The sequence below is a fragment of the Fukomys damarensis genome, unplaced genomic scaffold (assembly GCF_012274545.1).
Source record: "Fukomys damarensis isolate Sample0158 unplaced genomic scaffold, DMR_v1.0_HiC HiC_scaffold_21, whole genome shotgun sequence".
Classification (NCBI taxonomy): domain Eukaryota; kingdom Metazoa; phylum Chordata; class Mammalia; order Rodentia; family Bathyergidae; genus Fukomys; species Fukomys damarensis.
Window position 1 is genome coordinate 37,451,332 of NW_022900933.1, and position 19,397 is coordinate 37,470,728.

A 19,397-nucleotide genomic window follows, 5' to 3' on the forward strand; every position below is an offset into this window, starting at 1 on the left:
ACCCGTGACCCGTGCCACCACCCATCCCTCCCCCGGGCATGCCTCCGGTCGGGGGCCTGGGCCGGGCAGCCTGGATGAGGTAACAGCAGACTTCCTCCCCGTTTTTAACAGGTTTTTCTAGTCAACTTTAGTTAAGTGGGGAAGCAGCCGGGTACCCTAGGCAAGCTCGACAGCGGCAGTATGGAAAGAAGGGACTGGACCCCGGACACCCGTGCCACCACCCATCCCTCCCCCGGGCATGCCTCCGGTCGGGGGCCTGGGCCGGGCAGCCTGGATGAGGTAACAGCAGACTTCCTCCCCGTTTTTAACAGGTTTTTCTAGTCAACTTTAGTTAAGTGGGGAAGCAGCCGGGTACCCTAGGCAAGCTCGACAGCGGCAGTATGGAAAGAAGGGACTGGACCCCGGACAGAGGGCCGGTCTATCCGGGTGGCGCTCATGCCCCGCTCATGCCCTGGGGCGGCACAGCCTCCCTGCCTCTGCAGTCTGTTTACATGGTCAGCTCAGCCTGCCCTGGGCTGCTTTATGCTGGGGAAGTGTTAACCAGCCATATTGGCTCAGGAGAGCTTCAGTAAGAAGTGAATTTCCTTCTAGAAATCAGTGCCTATTTTTCCTGAAAATTCAATTTTAAATAGCCAGTTCCATCTGAAGTCCAGCTGTTGTCGTCTTTGTCATTCCCACCCAGTGATGTCCCATGACACCCCGTAGGTCAGATGAACCACCATTTTCATTTGCGTCCTTTGTATTAAAATTATTTTGAAGGGGTTTCTTTGTTGGATGGCTTTTTTCCTTTTCTCCCAGAGAGACAGTACTTGCAAAGTAATGTATGTTTACATCTATTTGCAAATTCTGTACATAGAGATACATTTCCTAAGTGTGAATGTTGCAGCATACTGTGAATTCCTTCTTGGTTACAAATGAGACTCCTTCAGTCTTCTATCTAAATAAAATCAGTTCTGAAGCTGCCCCCTTGTCCTTGGGGACAAAAGCTGGGACTCCACACCTTGAGACCAAGACTGGAGGATCCAGGCCAGGAGAGGGGCAAGGAAGCCTCTGCCCGCCCCTGTGGTCCCCGCCTTTACCTGGGCCTGGCACAAACACCGCCTCTGCTGCCTCTTTGGGTTCTTTGGGCGCTGGTGGAGGGCAGCCTGGCCAGCTGCCCTGGCTGTCTGTGCCTGCTGTCTACCAGGCTCACATCAGAGCCTCTAGTCCCTGTCTGCCCGGCCACCCCTTGTCCCTCCAGAGACCAGCAGTGAGCACCAGCCAGGAGGCTCGCAAAAGAGGCCTTTATTTATCTAGAGCAAAGTATACACTGTCACAGTCTTATTTGTTACTCCTTTTACTAAAATAGTTCAAATCAGTGTTTTTAACCACACTATCAAAAAGTCTATTTTTCTCCCGTAAATCAGAGTGGTTGGACAGGGTGGGAATGGGCGACCTGTAGGCCCGGGACAGGAACCAGACGTTCCAGTCAGTTTCCAAAAAGCAGCACAAGTACTTCCCCCACAGTATGAAAAATATACACCTCTACCATTCTGCAGTCATGCATTTTAGTTTCTTTAAAAAAAAAAAAAAAATCAGTAGTATGTATTTTGTTTCCCCGTCAAGTTTCAAGGAAAAAAAAAGGTCACTTTTTTCCTCTTTAAACACTGGTGTGTAGCTTATAACTTTTGGATAAAAGTGTGCCATCCTAAGGAGATATGTGCTCAGCAGATTCTGACTCAGGATAGGTGAGGCCCCAGGCTGGGGCTGGGTGGTTCCCTCCGTCACAGTGGGGGCTAAAGCCGTACTCGGGATGGGTGTCAGGGCTGGGAAAGCCACTCCCACCCTGGGCCTTTCTTGGAAAAGAGTCACACCCTGAGTTGCAGGCTCTGGGATCCCCATGACGGGCAGCCCCACAGGCCCGGCTGTGGCCCCAGGCTCCATGGCTGTGGCTGCACCAGTGACTTGTCCGGTGTGACTCAGACACCATCCAGATAGCTCGGGTAGGCAGGAGGGTCTCCAGGAAGCTCAAGGACCCTTCAGGACAGCCACACCCCTCTGGGCTTATTTATTGCTTATTTTAGAGGTGGCCAAGCCATTCTGATCCACACTAACTCCCGTGGGCTTCTGGGGCTGGACCCCCACCCTAGGGGGCCAGCCCATGGCCACAGGGCTCACAACTGACTGATAGCAGCTGCCCACTGGCCCCAGGCCAAGGGCCTTTCCCCTGAGAGCCCCCAACCCAGGGGCTAGATGCCAACACCAGGACACTGGATCCTGGGCAAGGAGTGGGCAGGAAAGCCATGTGCACACCCTTGTGGTCACCACCTTCACCTGGGCCTGGCACAGAGACACCCCTGGGCTCTTCGGGTGCTTGCGCAAGCTCTGAGTACCATCGGGAGAGGAGGGCAGTGATGGCATGGGGACTGCACAGGGGTGAGCAGGTGCCAGGGGCTGCCACAGCGGCATGGATGTGAGCAAGGTGGCCTGCCCCTCCCAGGAGCGGGGGTCTCACCACAGGGTGCCACAGCTTCACCCACCCCTCAGTGTCTCCCTGTCACCCTTTTGGCTTACAACCTCAGTGAAAGAACACAGGGTGGGGTTGGGGGCACCTGGGCCCAGGGCCCTGAAAGGAAGGCCTGACACTGCCCACTTCGGCTGGATGAGACAGGGAGGTGGCCAAGCCCAGGCCTCTCCAGCAGCTCCATCCGCTTGGCTCCGGAGCTGGGACAGAGGACAGAGGCCATCTAGAGCTGGGTGGCTTCAAACCATGAGCAGGGCCAAAAGGAAACTCAGGGACCCCACTTAGCCAACAGCAACCAGAGAGGCTGAGTGACATGCTGAAGGTCTCAGCAAACAAATGCCAGGACCAGCTCAGGCTCCTGCCCCAGAGAAAATTCACCACGGGTGACCCTACACCTGTCCTGTGGCCCCGGGCACAGCCCGCCCTAGGGAGGCCACAGCTGACCATGGGCCCAGGCCTAGCCCATCTCTGCCCAACCAGGCCAGGGAGATGGTGCAGTGTGTCGGGGTACACACTGCAAACACGCGGTGGCCGGTGGGGGACCCTGAGCTCCCAGAACTCAGGCTCCAGCCAGCACAACATGGCAAATCCTTGTCCACGACACAGGGCCCCAGCCAGCCACAGCAGGGGCAAAAGCGGTGCCACCTGGGTCCGATCTGGGTGCTGGTGGGCACAGTCTGTGCAGAGACATCTAGGGAGGGAGATGTGAGATGCCCCGCACAAGGACGGACATCAGGCAGACCTGGCCCGGCATCCCTCTGCTCAGGGGCTGGGGCAGAGGGAATGAGGCCATCCAGGCCAAGCGGGCAGCAGCTTCTCGTCCTCCCAGTTTGCTGGTGTATGAGGCAGGAGGTGGCCATGGTGTTGCCGCAGCAGCCAGCATGGGCTGGGTCCTATGTACAGTTCACCAGAGACTGGCGGCGCACGGGGTCCAGGCAGGGCTGCCCCAGGTGTGCAGCTGCGGCCTACAAAGGCCCCTTGAACTGGTTCCCGGACAGGTGCTGCCGGATGGAGGGCTTGGAACTGGCGGCATCTCCCAGCTTCCTCCAGACCACCTGTGGGGGTCAGGATGTGAGTGAGGAGCTCACCCTAGTCCTCAGCCACCCTGCTCTGTCAAATTGCCCGTGTCCTCAGAGCCACTGGGCAGAAGGGGAAACTGAGGCTGCAGGCGGCCTGGCGATGCAGACCCGTGCTTTGCCCACTCAAGGCCATGCCTGATCTGCAGTAGGTCACTGTCCTGAGGCAGCACCCTATAAAAGCCCCAGATTCCAGCCCTGTGAACCCCCTTTCTTGGTCGGGTGTCAAGGATGAGGATGTGCTGGGCGGCAGTCCATGCCACCAGTGCCATGTAGGCCGGCAGCCACCAGGGGGCACCCTGGGAGTGGGGAGAACCCCTGAGAAGGCGCAGATCTGGCTTGGGGTCCCCTGGGAAGGAGGGGCAAGCAGCAAGCGACAACAGGCCAAGGCTCCAGAGCTTTGCACGTCCCCATGGGTCCCACACAGGAGGGGATGACCACACCACGCCAGGCCCAGCCCCCACCCTGGGCTTACGTTGCACATCTCTCGGACAATGGCCTTTTCCTTCTCGCTCAGGTCCTCCTCACAGCTGTCCTGGAGCTGCCGGTCCAAGTTTTCATGCACCTCCAGGACCTGAGGGGTACAAGTCCCGGGGTGAGGACCAGCTGACAGAAGAGCCAGGCCCCCGACACGCTGCCCCTGGGCACACAGGAAACAGCACCCCAGCGCCCAGGGACAAGGGGCCACAGGAACAAAGGCAGAGAGGTGGGGGGGCCTGCTGGACCCCCTCCTTGAGTGGCACCGGACTCTGAAGCACCTGGCTGCCCACATGGTACCCAGCAGCCAAGGCCAGTCCACACGAGGCAGGCAGGGCCCCTGGGCTTCGGGTCCAGCTCCACACCTGCCCCCCATCTCCAGCCTCAGGGGTGCAACTGTCTTCACCAACCCTGGGCCTCAGTTTCCTCAGCCAAGGAGGCTCAGGACAGGTGAGTGGCACACTTCCGAGACGAGACCCCTCCCGGGCTCACAGAGGCTGCCGCCCAGAGGGTACAGAATGGGGCACTGCGCAGGAATCGGGCGGGCACAGTGTACCTTCATGGCATGCACCACCGCCTCGGGTTTCTGTCCTGCCGCACTGTAGCTGGAGGGCGGCGAGGGAAGCTCCGGCATGGGGCAGGCAGGGCCCTGTGGGGAATCATGTATCTTAGCTCTGCCTGATTGGGCCACCACAGGCCAGGCCCTCTCCCAGGCTCCCACACAGCTAAGGGGACCTGGGAGCACTGGCACCTCGGGGGCCCAGCCTGGAGGTCCAGCAGAGCCAGGTTGGCGGGTTCCTTTGGTCCTGTCCTCCCTCACTGGGTACCACACAATGTCCCATGACCCATGCAGCACAAAGAGCCCTCAGCTCGGCCCCAGGGCTGCCTCCCAACGCCAGCCCAGACTAGCAATCTCCAGATCTCCAGTGTCCAGGCCAGGCCTGTTGTGCAAAAAATGGAACAAGGATGGGGAGGGGGCAGGCACACTCCCTGAGGCTGCAGCAGGAGGCCAGGCAGCACTCCCTCCATCGGCCAGCAGGGGGTACCAGACAAACGCATTGGCACACGCAAATGCGCCTGGACGTGGTACCTTGGCCCCAAGAGCCCATCCCCACCCTGTGGGCACTGCCATGTCCTAGGGAAGACCCAATGCCCCGCTGGTCTGGGCACCGCATCACCACCCCAGAGCTGCTTGCGTGAGCAATGGCAGGAGAACACTGGGCAGCTGTGCAGTCAGCCTTGCCTGGCCATGGTCAGCGGGGATCAGCGAGGACTGGGCCTGCCACCCTGCAAATGACACCAGCCACAGCACCGCATGTGACGTGTGCGCTGGGGTCAGTGTCAGGCTCTGCCCCTCCAGCCACACTGGGGAAGCCCTGTAGCGAGCGCTCTGTACTCACCCAGCCCAACAGAGTAAGGCTGAGCAGCCGGCCAGGGCCCAGAAGCTGGTAAGCAAGGGGCTGGGTCTGCGGACCCCAGAGCTGGGACTGGAAGTGGAGGAATCAGCGTGCACCAGAACTGAGAACAGGTCCCAGAGCTCCGTGTCCCCAGGCATCCCTGTAGTCTTCTCAGGACAGCCCAGAGCACAAATGACCACACCCAGTTCTGTTCACACAGCGGGACCCAATGCAGCCCTGAAGAGGGCTGATGCAGGCTGGCTTGGGAACCAGACACGAGAGGCCATGGGCCATCCGATCCCATCTGTATAAAAGGTCCAGAATGGGGCTGGGTGTGGTGGTGGGCACCTGTAATGCCAGCATTCAGGAGGCTGAGGCAGGAGGTTTGCCATGCAAAATCAGACATAAGGCAGACAGGTGGGGAGGCAAGGAACTGGGAGTGACTGCAGGGATGTAGACTTTCTTTGCGGGAGAGATTAAAATGTCCTATTGTGATGATGATACATCTCTGAATTTACTAAAATCCACTGATTATATGCTCAAAAATAAAGCCAAGTGGAAAAACAGAGCATGGGGGGTTTAGCTCAGTTACATCATGCCTGCCTTGCAAGAGCAAGGTCCTGAGTTTGAGTTCGATCCCCGGTACCAAAAAAAAAAAAAAAAGAAAAGAAAAGAAAAGAAAAGAAAAGAAAAGAAAAGAAAAGAAAAGAAAAGAAAAGAAAACGAAAAGAAAAGAAACGAAAAGAAAAATAAAGTGTAACAACCAACTTCCCTCCTGTTGGGCAGCTAACAAAAGTCACCTGAACTTGGCTCCCCTGCAGACAGCCGTGGGCAGGGAAAGGGCATGCCCGCCCCAAGTCACCAAGTCAGACCTGCTGCACCCCACACCCACAGTGGCTTAAAAGGAGACCAGCTGGTGCTGGGGCGGGCATCCCGGGCAGTCCCTGCACCCCAGGTTGACCCACAGTGGCTGGCCTAACGTAGAACCCTGCCCCAGGTACCAGCCTGCCTCCACCAGCTCCCACAGGAGCCCCTAAACTTCGCTGGAGGCCTCAGTGACAGTGGCCAGGGACTGCTGGCTTCTCCATTCCCCTCCATGAGCAGACAGAAGGGGACCGAGGAGCTGGGCCTGGCAGCATCGCCAGCTCCCAAGGCCCTTCAACACCAGGCAATTAGAGGTGAGCTTGGCCACAGGCACCTGGGTAAATATTTGGATTATGTGTCGTCAGCAGGCTCAGCTGCCTGCACAGCACCAATGGCCTGTTCCTGGAGAAGCACGGCACAAGCCGCTCCGCAGAGGCCGACAGGGTACAAGGCACCAGGGCTCTCCAGAACAGCCGGCGTGCACTGGGAGCCTCCCTCCTGCGTGAAGAGGCAGCAGACCTGGGCCTTGCTGGCACACACAACCCACGTTGTCTCCCAGGCAGCGGCCCCAGCTGGGTGGCCACTTCCCAGGCACCAGCTCCAGGGGGCCACCTCTCTTCAAGGGTGGGGCCTGAGGCCTCGTGACCATCCCAGGACAGAGCCCTGGCCATGAGCTCCACCGCTGCTCCAACACAAAGCCCGGGAGCCAGCCCAGCCCCACCTCTAGGCCCAGCCGGAGGAGTGCCTCAGGCCAGGACCGAGGCTGGGAGATGTTCCTGGGGCCCGGACAGCACGCTGCACGCCCCACAGTGCTGTCCCCCGTGTCAGTGGCAGGGTGGGGACAGGGATGGGATCCAGCAGCCCTCGCCCTGCCCCAAAGACCTGGACCCAGCAGGGGCCGGAGGCATGAGCTGCAGGCCCCAGACAGGTCTCCGGCCATCAGCGTTGCACACTTACGTTCTGCAGGGGGTCCTGGTAGGGAGGCAGCGAGGTGAGCTGGGTCTCAGAGTGGTAGGGTGAGAAGCCCTTCCTCAGCGTCCGGAACTCTCCGGAGCCCGCCTGCAGGGCCAGGGAGAGGGGTGTCAGGCAGAGGGGCTGGGTGGCTCTGCTTGGGGACATTGGTGCCCAGATGCACCTCACAGAGAGAGGCCAAGGGCTCCCACACCTGGCCTCCCACTCAAGAACCACCCGGTGGTCGCTGAGCTGTGTGACTGGGATGAGGGGCCTGTGCCACTCTGCACCCAGATCCCGTGCCAGGGTCCCTTGGAGACTGGTGCCATTCTCCAGGGCCTGGGGCTGCTGACCCCCAGCCTTCAGGACTCTGAAGGTGGGCCTGCTGGGCCTTAGATTGGTCTCCAAAGGGCAGAGCAAACCCCAGAAGCTGGGACTAGGCCAGAAGAGTCCTTGGTGGGCGAACTGGGGCCACTCTTCTCACTTCAAAGGAACTAAGAGAAAGCTTTGCCAGCTGGGACTTCAGGGAGGATCTAGGTGTAGGCCCCTGAGAGCCCAGCAAGCATCATGGGCACAGGGCATCTCCTCAGGGGCCAGGGCCATCAAACAGGACTGCCTTGCCCTGGACCGGGGCCCGGCATGGGTCAGTAGAGGCAAGGAAGGCCAGGGAATGGAGCCAGGCACAGCGTTGTCCCAGCTACTTGGAAGGCTGAGGTGGCAGGAGCACATGGCCACAGGGTCTGAGACCAGCCACGCAGCAACTACAACAAAGGCCAGAAAGCCATTCTTGATTCAGAGCAATTGAGCCCCTCCCCCAGGTACCAAGATGAGACAGTGGCACCCGCCCACCTGAGCCAGCACCCACTCATGCTCACCAAGGGTGACCCCCATCCTCTGGACCTCCCTTGAGTGTCCCCACCCAGATCTGCTCAAAAGTTTATAAAAAGGGGGGAGGGGGAATCATTTTCCCACTCAGTCACAAAACACACCAAGAATCCCAGCACTTGGGAGGCTGAGGCAGGAGGATCAACCTGAGTTCAAAGCCAGCCCAAGCTACTAGCAAAAACTTGTCTTGAAGAGAAAAGGAAAGGGAGGGAGGGAAGGGACTGTGAGGACTCTGCAGCCAGCACCACATGCTGCTACGGAACACACTGGCTTTAGCTTCAGTCCCCTCTGTTGCAGCCCCACCTGATTTCCTGTGAAGTGTATGAGGTTGGGGTGGGGGTGCCTTTTTAGTTAGCAGCACACAACCCCCACCCCTGCCTCGGGCAGTGTCCACAGAATCTGATTCGTGAGCCATGGTGCCAGGCAGGGAGCCACCCCGACTCATTAAGTGGCATCGTGCATAATGATGCAGCAAATGAGGACTATTACCGTGCTCAAATCCAAATCACAATCCTGCCACTTTGCGTTTGTCCCTTGGCAGGAGCAGGTCCCTAAACTGGCATCGCAGAGGGATGGCAGGAGCTAAACTTGCCCCCTACTTTGCCGGGCACACATGGCCATGCGGGTCTTGTTGCCCACTTCCAGGGCCAGTGAGGGGCAGTGCAAGAGCTGGACCAGGAAGGAAGGGACCCAGGGGCTTCAGGGACACCACAGGGCCACGAAGCTGAGGACAGCTCAGGGTCCATCCAAGGCCTTCACCTATGAGCAGCGCCACTGCTCAAAGCCTGGTCCAGACTTGCTGTGTGACCTCTGGCTACTTACTACCTGTCTCTCTCTGGACCTTGGTGATGCTGCCCAAGGGTCCCCAGCAGCAGGAGAAGCCGACCCAATGCCCTGCTATTCATTCCCAGAGAGTTTTGCTGCCAGAGCCTCGGGGCTGGCAGGGGCAACCCTGGGGTAAACCCTACTGAGAACCGATGGGGATGCTGGGCAGAAAAAGGGGGAAGGACACTGCCAACCTGCCTAGCCTGTCACCTGGGCCGTGAAGGGGCTTGTGGCTGGCAGCTGGGGGGGGCCCTTCATGGGCGCCCCCTTCCCGCTGAAGCGTGCACAGGCTCAGGTGGCACCCAGGGCCCCACTGCGTACCAGGCAAGGCCCGCAATGACAGGCGAGGCCAGGGCTATAAGTGGGGTGGAATGGGGCCCCAGGGCTTCCCAGGCACAGCAGGTGGCTCACCCCAGGCCGACCTAGGCAGTGACCAGGACCACGTGCGACCCTAGACACAGCCCTCGGCCACAGGCCATGGTGGTGTGCGGTGGCCAGGACTTCCCATGGGGCACAGATGGCCTCCAGGGCACCGAGTGACCGCACAGCAAGGCTCAGTGCATAGAGGCGGGCAGTGGCCAGGCCCAGAACCTCAGGAGGGGATAGCACCATGGCCACATCCCCTCCTAGCGCCCCCCTTGGCCGACACAGAGTCTGGGCTGGTGGAAACCCCGGAGGGTACAGCAAAGGGCGCTACCCTGGGGGAGCAACCTAAGGACTGGGAGAAGGGAACAAAGAAAACGCCACTGAAGGAGCATCCTGAGGGCTGGGGGAAGAGTCCCAGAGGGCCGATGTCACATCTCACTGGACCTCAGAGCTGGGCACAGTGCAGGCTGAGCTGTCCTGGGCGCGCAGACAGCAGGGCAGGCCAGGGCCTCCACAGCTACACAGACCCACAGGGCTGCAGCCGAGCAGAAGCCCCACCCTGGGCCCAGCCTGCTTCACAGACCTGGAGTCTAGGTCCAGGACCTCTGGACCAGGCAGAACCGGCCTTGGGCCCCCTCACCCTGTACCATACCACACTCCCCGCAGCAGGGCGTGCACTCTGCCAGGCCGAGGTGGCCCACGGGAGGCCAGGTGCCTGGCAGTCCCTGCAGCACTTAACACCAGCTCTGCCCAGAGAGGTCAACGTCTAAGAGGACTGGCACCCCAGGGGGCCCTGAGGCTGGGGACACAGCAGACACACCACTCAGCACCACTGCAAACCCCTCCCACCCCAGCTGTACCTGCAGCCAGCTTCTCTGGTGGCCGTAGGGGCAGGGAAGCTGGAAGGAGAGAATAGCATCACCCAACAACACCACCCAGCCCTTCCCATGATACCTACAACCCACAGGGACCGGAGGGTCAGAGCAGGTGGTCCCCAAAACCACGAGACGAAGCTCTGTGTCTTTAGAAACCCGGGATTCGACAAGCACAAGCCAAGTACTCGCTGCCCACTAGGCCTCTGGGGTGCCCACCCCTTTCTGCCCACCACAGAGCTCAGGGGCCCCAGCATGCCTGCAGGGAAGAGCAGAGCCCCCCAGGCAGAAGCCCCAGGCGCCAGACCCAGCAGAGCAACTCCCAGCCCCATGGAGCTGCGTGCGTGGGTGCAGACGAAGTCAGGAAGGGCTTGTGCTTGGCTAGGCCCAGGTGAGGCTGTGACAGCTGGCCCCAGGTCCTGGCACTTTCCCAGTCACCCTGGAACCTTCTGAGTGTCCTACGAAGTGCTGTCCATCAGTGGCCTTGTTTTACAGATGGAAGACTGGAGGCCCAGTTGCCCAGTGCCACCCAGCTGACAGGTGGCACCAGCGAATCTCGTCTGGCACCCAACTCCCCATGGAGGCTCCTTTAGCCTCCAGTGCTAAGGCACGGGGTGGCACTGCCAGTCGATCATCCTGCCCACAGGCTAGACAGCCCATCTGCTAGGAGCCTGGGAATAAGAGGTTCTCGGCAGGATGAGAAAGACCCTAGGGTCCCTATGAAGCAAACACTCAGGGTCCTGCAGGGCCCATAGACCACGCTGCCCAGGAAGATGGGCGTGGCATGGCAGCTGAGCCCAGACACTACACAGACAGAATGGGTGACCACGGCTCGTGAAAAGGCAGATGACCAAACCACAGCCATAAAGGCCCGCGAGGCCAGCATCTCAGGAAGAGCCCAAGGTTCAGGACAGCCCCACCCTCCTCAGCGCTGAGGGCTCACAGGCCCAGGTTCTCTGCCCTGGGACACAGCACAGTGGCCCAGGGGAAGGGCGGGCCCAGAGCACGGCCGCAGGCCCTTGAGAAGCCCAGGTCTCCAGGACCAGGCGAGGTCAGGAAGAGCAGGCTCTGCCCAGGAGCTCATTTGGACCAGAGTCCTCCGGTGTGCAGACCCACGTCCCCTCACCATTAGGCCCACACCAATGGAGGCTCAGCTGTGCCCCCAAATCTGTACGATGGAGTCCCAAGCCCTGGGACCTCAGCAGGTGACCCTTTTGGAGATGGGGGGATCTTTAAAGAGGTGACCAAGGCACAGTGCACCTGTGTCCTCAGGAAAAGAGAAAACTAGGGTGAAGAAAGAAGAAGATGTAAGGACACGTGGAGGGTAGCAGCTGCAGGCCAAGGACAGAGGCCGCGGGTGAAACCAACAGGCTGCACCTTGACCTTGGGCTTCAACTTCCAACCCCACTGACAGGAAGCTGTGGTCTTCGGAGCCTCCCACTGGGGGAACTCTGTTACAGCAGCCAGAGCAAACTAATGGCGCTTCTGCGCCAGGAAGCCCTCCTGCTTGTGACTCCGGTTCCCCCTCCCATGCCTTGGTCCTTCTGGTCACCAGACTGCACAAGGCCCCCTGCCCCTCCGGTGGAGCCGATCAGTCCACCCTGGGCAGCTGGGTGCAGAGAATAAGCAGGAAAAATAATAATGTGTGCAGAGAGTCCAGATGAATCATCGTGGAGGAAGCAGCTGTGTTGGTGAAACCTCAAAGCCAAAACTGGAGAAAGAATACACGAACTGCAATACAGTAATGCAGCCTGTGAGCACTCTGGCACATTTTTAATTAAAATTTCAGAGTCAGGGGCCATGGGGGCCAGGCTCACTGCCCCCACCGCAAGGCCAAAGCCGCACTCCCTTAGGGTGTCGCACAGAGCCTCTCCTGGGTCCTGCTCTCCACTCATGCACATTCCTTGCTCTTCATGGAGCTGGGACTTTCTGCACAATTTGATTTCACTGAGATTTGCCAGAATAATAAAATCTTACATACCAAGAGGCTGAGGACAACAGCATCCCCCTTATGGCCACAGCTCTTTCCCCAAGATTCCCAAACATGGTCATCCAGCCATGCAAGGGTAACTCGGGAGGTGGCAGACCATGAGGTGGTCCAGGACACTGCCGGCTGGAGGCCGGGCTGAGCCAGGGCACAGGGAGGAGGCTGAGGGCCCCGCCTTCCCAGTGCCCCTCAGAGAGTGGCCACAGAGGTCTCCCTGGCTGGCCAAGGGTAAGGCGGGCCCCTACTGGACACCTCTGTGTCCCCAGGCCCTCGCACACAGGAATGTCATGTGCAGTGGTAACTGGGTGCCCAGCACCACAGGCCGCCCTGGCTCAGGACGCTGGGAGTGGCCCAGACATCCTCTAGGACAGGGTGGGACTGTGCCTGGGACTGGGGAGGGGCAGGACCCAGGAACAGCCAGCCCTGCACAGGCCTCAGGGCTCAGACTCCTGCCCACCTCCCACCCTGTGCAGTGGACACAGCAGGGGGAGCTCCCTGTGAGGTGGGAACTGCTGCTCCCCAGCTTTCATACACACAGTGGCCAGATCCAACACTTGGAGCTGACAGGTAGGTTCTCAGAAGGACAAGGGGCCCAGGAGAGCAGGGACAAAGAGGCCAAAGGACACTCACCCCCGTCCTTGTGGAAATGGAACCTCTGGCAGGGCCCTGGCTGGACCATGGTGCTACTCCTCATGGAAGTAACGGCACAAAGAGTATCCCGAATCTGGGCTCAGGAACACGCACAGACCAGACTTGGGTAGATGCATAGGCCCCAGGATGTGGTCCTGCCTTCCCTCCAGAGCAGTGGCCAGTGCCAGGGCCCAGCTCACTGGACAGAATCCTGCTCCTAGCAGTTTCCCAAGCCCAGAAGCTGCCCCTCTGCCCCCAGTATCCTGGTTGTGCTTCTGCCTGCACCCTGTGCCCCTGCTCCTCAGCAACCACGTCCAGATCAAGCCACACAGGGTGTGAGGTCGGGAGACCAGCCCTGGGGGGCAGAGCCCACCTGCCTTCCGGCACCTTCAGCCCACACAGAACCGAATCCACACTGCTCCTGCAGGGACAGGGCTCCTCGCTCAAGGCCACCAGTGGCCACAGAGGGGCTTGCTGTCTTCCTAAGCCAAGCAGCAGCAGGCACCAAGCCTAGCCGGTCGCCCGGCAACAGGGCCAGGCATCTGAGCTATCCATGGGGTTGGTTCCCAGAGAAACACTCTGGGCATCCAGGGCAGCCGCTGAGGGCCAGCAAGGGAGGGGAGGCTGAGATGAAGCCAGGGGAGGGGACAGGGGGACAGAGGCTGGAGGGTCAGCCAAGCCAGCTGACCCCACCTGGGTCTGAACACAGCCCCCCACCTGTCCCCACTTGCATCAGGGAAGGCTCCTTGAACCCGCCAAGTTCCAGCCACACTCACAGACGGGCCAGTGCCCTCAACCCAGACAGCCGGCCCAGACCCTTGAGTGAGCCCCAGACCCCATGCTTCAGCTGTCTGGAGTGTGGAGCCAGACCCAGGTGGAGGCAGACCCTAACCCAGAGAGAAATCGGCCAGCCAGTCTGGTACGGAAGGGGCCTGCCCACCGCTCCCACCTCAGTCCGACCACCCATCTCCTCACCAGCTCTGTGTTCCCACTCTGGTTGGGCCCAGTGCCAGCCCCACAGAACTGCAGGCTGCTGGGGGAGCGTGGATTACTGAAGGATTAGGCCATGACTCTGCTTCCCAGGAGGCGCTTGGGCAGCAGTCGGGGCAGGCAGGAGGCCATGGGCACAAGGCAAAGGGAACCCATGTGCACTGTGGATAGGCGGGCCCCGGGCACAGCGCTCTCTGAAAGCCGCCTACCTGTGGGAGGAGCTTGTCACCCTCCAGCAGCTTCACCTTGGTCTCCAGCTGCCTGGTATAGGTGCATGAGGGATCTGTAAGGACAGAAAAGCAGGGGTCATGTTAGCTGCCAAGTCTTGTCCCCAGGCAGAACCCACCCCAAGCTGTGGGCCTCTGGGCTGTAGGAAGCTGCCTGGGGGCTCTCACCTGCCTGTGCTGGGCTATTCCTCCCACTTGCAATGCTGAGGCTGAAGAGTTCGATCAATGCCCACAGCTGGGTGCCCACCCCGGGGCGCAGAGCCCCCAACCCCTGTGCTATATGCAGTGGAGAAAGTGAGGCCCCAGCTGCCAAATCAGCACCTGGAGTTCTCACTTCCACCTGCCCTGTTCCAGGTGAGCTGATTACACCCAGGAACATCCTCACCCACAACTCTACAGCTGGGGCTGCAAGCAGCCAGGGCCCAGAAGCCGGGCCAACACCCCAGCAAGACCCTGGACAGGTACCTCAGCAGGTGGACATGCACACCACACAGACCCCACTTCCGCCCATGTCAGAAGAGCAGGTGAAACCTGGCCCCCCACTAGGCCACCCCACAGCCCTGGTCCCCTCCCCAGCCCCTCAGACAGAACAGTGACCTCCAGCCCAAGTGGCACGCAGAGAGCCCACTGAGGGGACGAGCGGCAGAAGTCAGGCAGGGAAGGGACAAGCGGGGCAGAGCGGGGCAGTCAGGCAGCCTGTCCCAATCACCCCGGGAGCCAGGTGGCATGGGCCCTGCGTCAGGTGGCACTGTCACCCCAGGGTGAACCACTGCACCTCTTGCCAGGAGTCACAGGGCCCAGGTGCCAGTTGGGACCCCCCCCCGCACAGCTGGTCGACTCAGCCTGCTATGCGCAGCCCCCACAGGAAGCAGGGTCTTCGTGGGGGGTGGGGGTGATGTCACCACCAACCCTGGCCTCAGAGATAACAGACGTCAGTGCCTCTGAAGCCCACTGTCAGCTCAGGGCATGGGGGCTGGGGAACAGACTTCTTGGGCTTCGGGCTTGGGTGCTACAGGGGGTTAGCCAGGAAGGATCCTGTGCCAACCGTGGAAACAACAAAAAAGCCAGCAGGACCCCAGATGAGGTTCCTGCCCCTGGATGTCCTCAGGCATGACATGGACACCCTGCCCGTCTCTCCCAGCCGCGGGCTCCAACACGGGGCAGATGTGGAAGCTGGCAAGACAGAAGCCACAGGGAACATCTGGACACTTTCCCAGACTGGGGCCTGGCTGGGACCTCACAGGTCCCGGGGTGCCCATTTCCTGTGCCCTTGGTCTGCTGCTGAGGGTCACCTCTTCCCCAAGCACACACAGGGGACCCTCAGGAGCCCACACCACTTAGCTCAGTCCACAGGACCCAGTGGGGCATCAGTCCTGGCACGGCCCAGCCACTCTCCCTCCTCCCTTCCCAGTCACCTCTCAGGAATGTGGAGGCTCTGAGAGGAGAGGAGGGCAGCTCCCCTCCCAGGCAAGGTCCCACCCACTCGACTCAGGTGACAACTGCACCTGGCACCCAGCAGTCTGCGCAGGGACCTGCCTGGGCCCCAGTGTCATCATGCCCCACATCCAGCTCCACACAAAGCAAGGTCCCAGGAGGTGAGGTGACATGATCGTGGCTCGTTTCCAGGAGGTAGGGACATAAAGTTGACCCATGGCCTGTCCACTCGGACCCTGGATGCCCCATTGGCCACAGCTGTAAACAGCCTCAGTTTATTCCCCGGTCTGTCAGTGCTAACAAGACTGCCACATTCACCCCACACACAGGCCCAGCGGGACAAGGCTGAGTGTTCAGGGTGCACTGCGCCCCCGCTGAGCCCGGGGAGGGAAATCAGGATGCAGCCTGGGAAACCCAGAGATTCATGTCCTACATCCTGTCCACCAAGGTTCCCTAGGCAGCAGTGGGCCAGGCACGCTCCAAAGACCCTGGGTGAAGACAAGAAGACCCCAGGGTCTGCCTGGCCACAGGGGACCTCCCTCAGGGCAGGGTGTGGTGCTCCAGTCCTGCTGCCCTGTGACACACAGACCCCCAAGAAAAGGGATGGACGGGCTCTCCACAAGTCGCCCAGCACCCACAGCCATCCCCCGCCCCCCCCGCCAGGCCTGCCTGAGCAAAGAGGGGGCCACGGCCCAGACCAGGGCACTGCCTCCCCTAAACCATCTGCTCCAGGTCACCCTGACCTCCTCCTGCCACTGTGAGGAGCAAGATATACATCAGGCCACTAGTGCTTTTATTTCAAAATAAATAAAAGTAACAGCCTTACAAATATTTCCATCCGTGCAGTAATCCCAGTGGAATCTGCCCATCAAAATTAATTCTAATTCTGTAGACTGTGGGCAGAGTCACAGAGGCCAACACTGCAAATAGCGATTTGTCCCCAGACCCTCCAAGTCCCACCCTGTCATCATTAAGACGATGTTTAGGACGCGTTTCTGTCCCACACAATACAGAGGGATGTTCAAAATGCCAGTGAGAAGGGCTGGACACAAAGTGCTGCCGCATTTAAAAATATTCAGGCAGTGAAACGCATTCAGGAAGCAGGGATATGGAAATATTACTGCTCAGATGAGGGAGAAAGTGATTTCTGCATTTATTCCCACCATTTCTTATCATTCTCAAGGAACCTGTTTCTTTTGTAAACTTCGACAGTGGGTTAAACCACAGCGCCTGCCCCCTTCCTGCCGCCTGGACTGTGGGGACTGAAGTTTTGCGTTGTCCCCTCCATCAGGCACAGCAAGGAATGATGACAGCGGGAGACCCACAGGGCCTGGCTCCCTGAGGACCACCCTTCCCAGCGGCCTCGAAGCCTGTGACCTCACCAGGCAGAGAGCATGTAATTGAATTAATCCCAGGGCTGCAGTAATGAGGGCTCGGTTGCCTGTGGGAGGTGACCGCAGGAGGGACCCTGGCTGAGCTGGCCAAGGATCCCCTCAGACACCTCCCTCCTGGCCTTGGGGCTCATCGAGACAATTCTGGAAGCCCCAGCTTCTGCATGTCTCATTTCCGGGAGGCCAACATCAGCCACACTTCAACGTGCCTCGGGGGTCTCTACTCCCCAGGGACCTGCAGGTCCGCTGTCACAGCCCCATCCACAAATCCAAGTGGGTCCCCATAACCACCAGGCCACGCTGCCTTTTCAGAGGTGGTGATGGGGTAGGGTCACACCACCCTTCCTGGTCCAGTGTTTGGCCTGGTGTCTTGCCCAGCAAGTTGATGTCACCCAGCTTCCTCTCCGGTGTTGACACAGGAATTAGGGGCCAGGCACACACCTCTGTACCTGCTCATATCCAGCCCTCTTGGCCTGGGTTCCATTCCTGAGACAGGAATGGGGGGCCAGGGGGCCCAGGGTGTCCAGGGGGCCTGTGGGTGGCCCTGGGGAGCCTAAGACCAGGCAGGAAGCAGAGCGGTAAGGCGAGGAAGAAGCCAGGAACAGGGACATCGGTGCCCTGGGGAGCCCACCTACTCAGGGGCTCCCTGGCGGTGCCCGGACACAGCCCCCCGAAGAGGGCAGAGGAACCCTCCCAGGTGGGGCTCAGGCTGGTGAGGTGGCACTGACATGGGGAGAGTGTGGCTTACCCTCCACTGCAGGGCAACCCAAGGCTGGGCCATAGTGACAAACAGGAACACCGGGGCTGATTCTCCAGCTGCTGTCTACTCTGGGTCCCTGTCACAGCTGCCTCCCTGGGCCCCTCCTATGCAGTGGCTGTCCTGCCCTTGTCACTATCTGCAATGTCTGGGGCTCTGTAGCAGTTACTGATATTTCCTCTAAAGTCACTAACAGGGGTCAGCTGTGGCCCTGGTTGGTGGCCCTGGGGTGGAAGGGCCACATTAAAGCCACCTGTAAGCTGGCCCAGCCCCTCTGCCATCCACCCCTGACCAGAGATGTGGGGTCGTGAAACTGCAGTCCCCCTGCCACCTCACTGACAGAGGACCACCGTGCGGGGCCCCATCCTCTCCATCCACCTCCACAGCCCCACAGAAGATCCACAAACACTTTGGAGCAGGAAAAGGATCTGGGAAGAAGAAACACGCGTGGCACATCAATGAGGCCTTGCAGCAGTCATTCAGCCCTTCCTGGTGAGCACATGCCTGTCCTCCTGCCATCGTCTGTCCCCCTTATGTGTCGAGCACCGCTCTGCTCCAGGCTGGGGTCCCCACACCAGCCTGCCTACCTCCAGCTCTGGGGACTACTGGGGAACCCAAGTTCAATTCCATGACAAGCGACAAAGCTTCATAGCCAATGCTGAAATTGGGAGGGATCGAGTGATTTCCAGTTCATGCAGAAGGCAAACCAGTTCTGGTACTGGAAGCCTCCCATGTCACCAGGGCAAACCACGTCACAAACCATGTCACACACCATGACGTGCTTCTCCATGTACCACTCGGGAAGCCTGAGAAGCCATAAGAAAACCACATCACCGCCACTAACCAGGGGACACGGGAGCAAAGAATCCCTTCCCTGCCTTCAGTGTCTGCGTCTGAAAATGAACCCGTGCCTGTGGGCAATGGGGCAGGTGACAGCATCACACATGACCAGCAGGGACAGCAGTGCCCGTCACATACTCTGCCCCATTTCACTCGTGAGTACAGAAACTGTTAAGACACTGTGTAGACAGGAGCTGGCCACACCCGCAGTGACACCCACCCACTGTGGGCCAGATGGAGGGCTGACAGGTGGTGGACAATCGGGGTGCAGCTGGCCATTAGACCAGTGGTGGGGAACAGCAGGAGGCTAGCCACAGGTGTGCCCTGGGTCAGGGGTGGGGAGCAGAGGCCCAGAGCAGAACAGGAGAGAGGGCTTGGGTGGCCCTTCCCAGGCTGTGAAACATCTGGACAGCACTTCTGGTGCATGGGAAACAGAAGCAATTCCTCTGGGCCTGGCAGTAAGATCCTGGGGAGCAAGAGCGCACCGGAGCAGGAGCTGTGCCGGGTTCCAGGTGAGATAGCAGAGCCATGTGGGGGCGGCAGGAGCGCTCCTTGTAGGCGGAAGTGGCACTCTGTGCCTGCAGGGAAAGGACACAGTGTTTCCTGAAGGCAGTGTAGAAACGGGGGTCCACGCAGAAGAGAGTAGAACTGCACCCCAACCTCACAACCACACAGAAAGCAGTTCTGGGAAGGTAAGAGAGTTCTGTGCAAATAACAACTTTAACACGTGTGTGGTGGCACATGCCTAAAATCCCACCACTTTAGAAGGCTGAGGTAGGAGGATCGCTGCAAGTTCAAGCCCAGCCTGAGCAACTTAGGGAGACCTAAATGAAGGGGCTGAGGATGTGACTCAGTGGCAAAGCATCCATGAGTTTGACCCCCAGTAGCACACACACACACACACACACACACACACACACACACA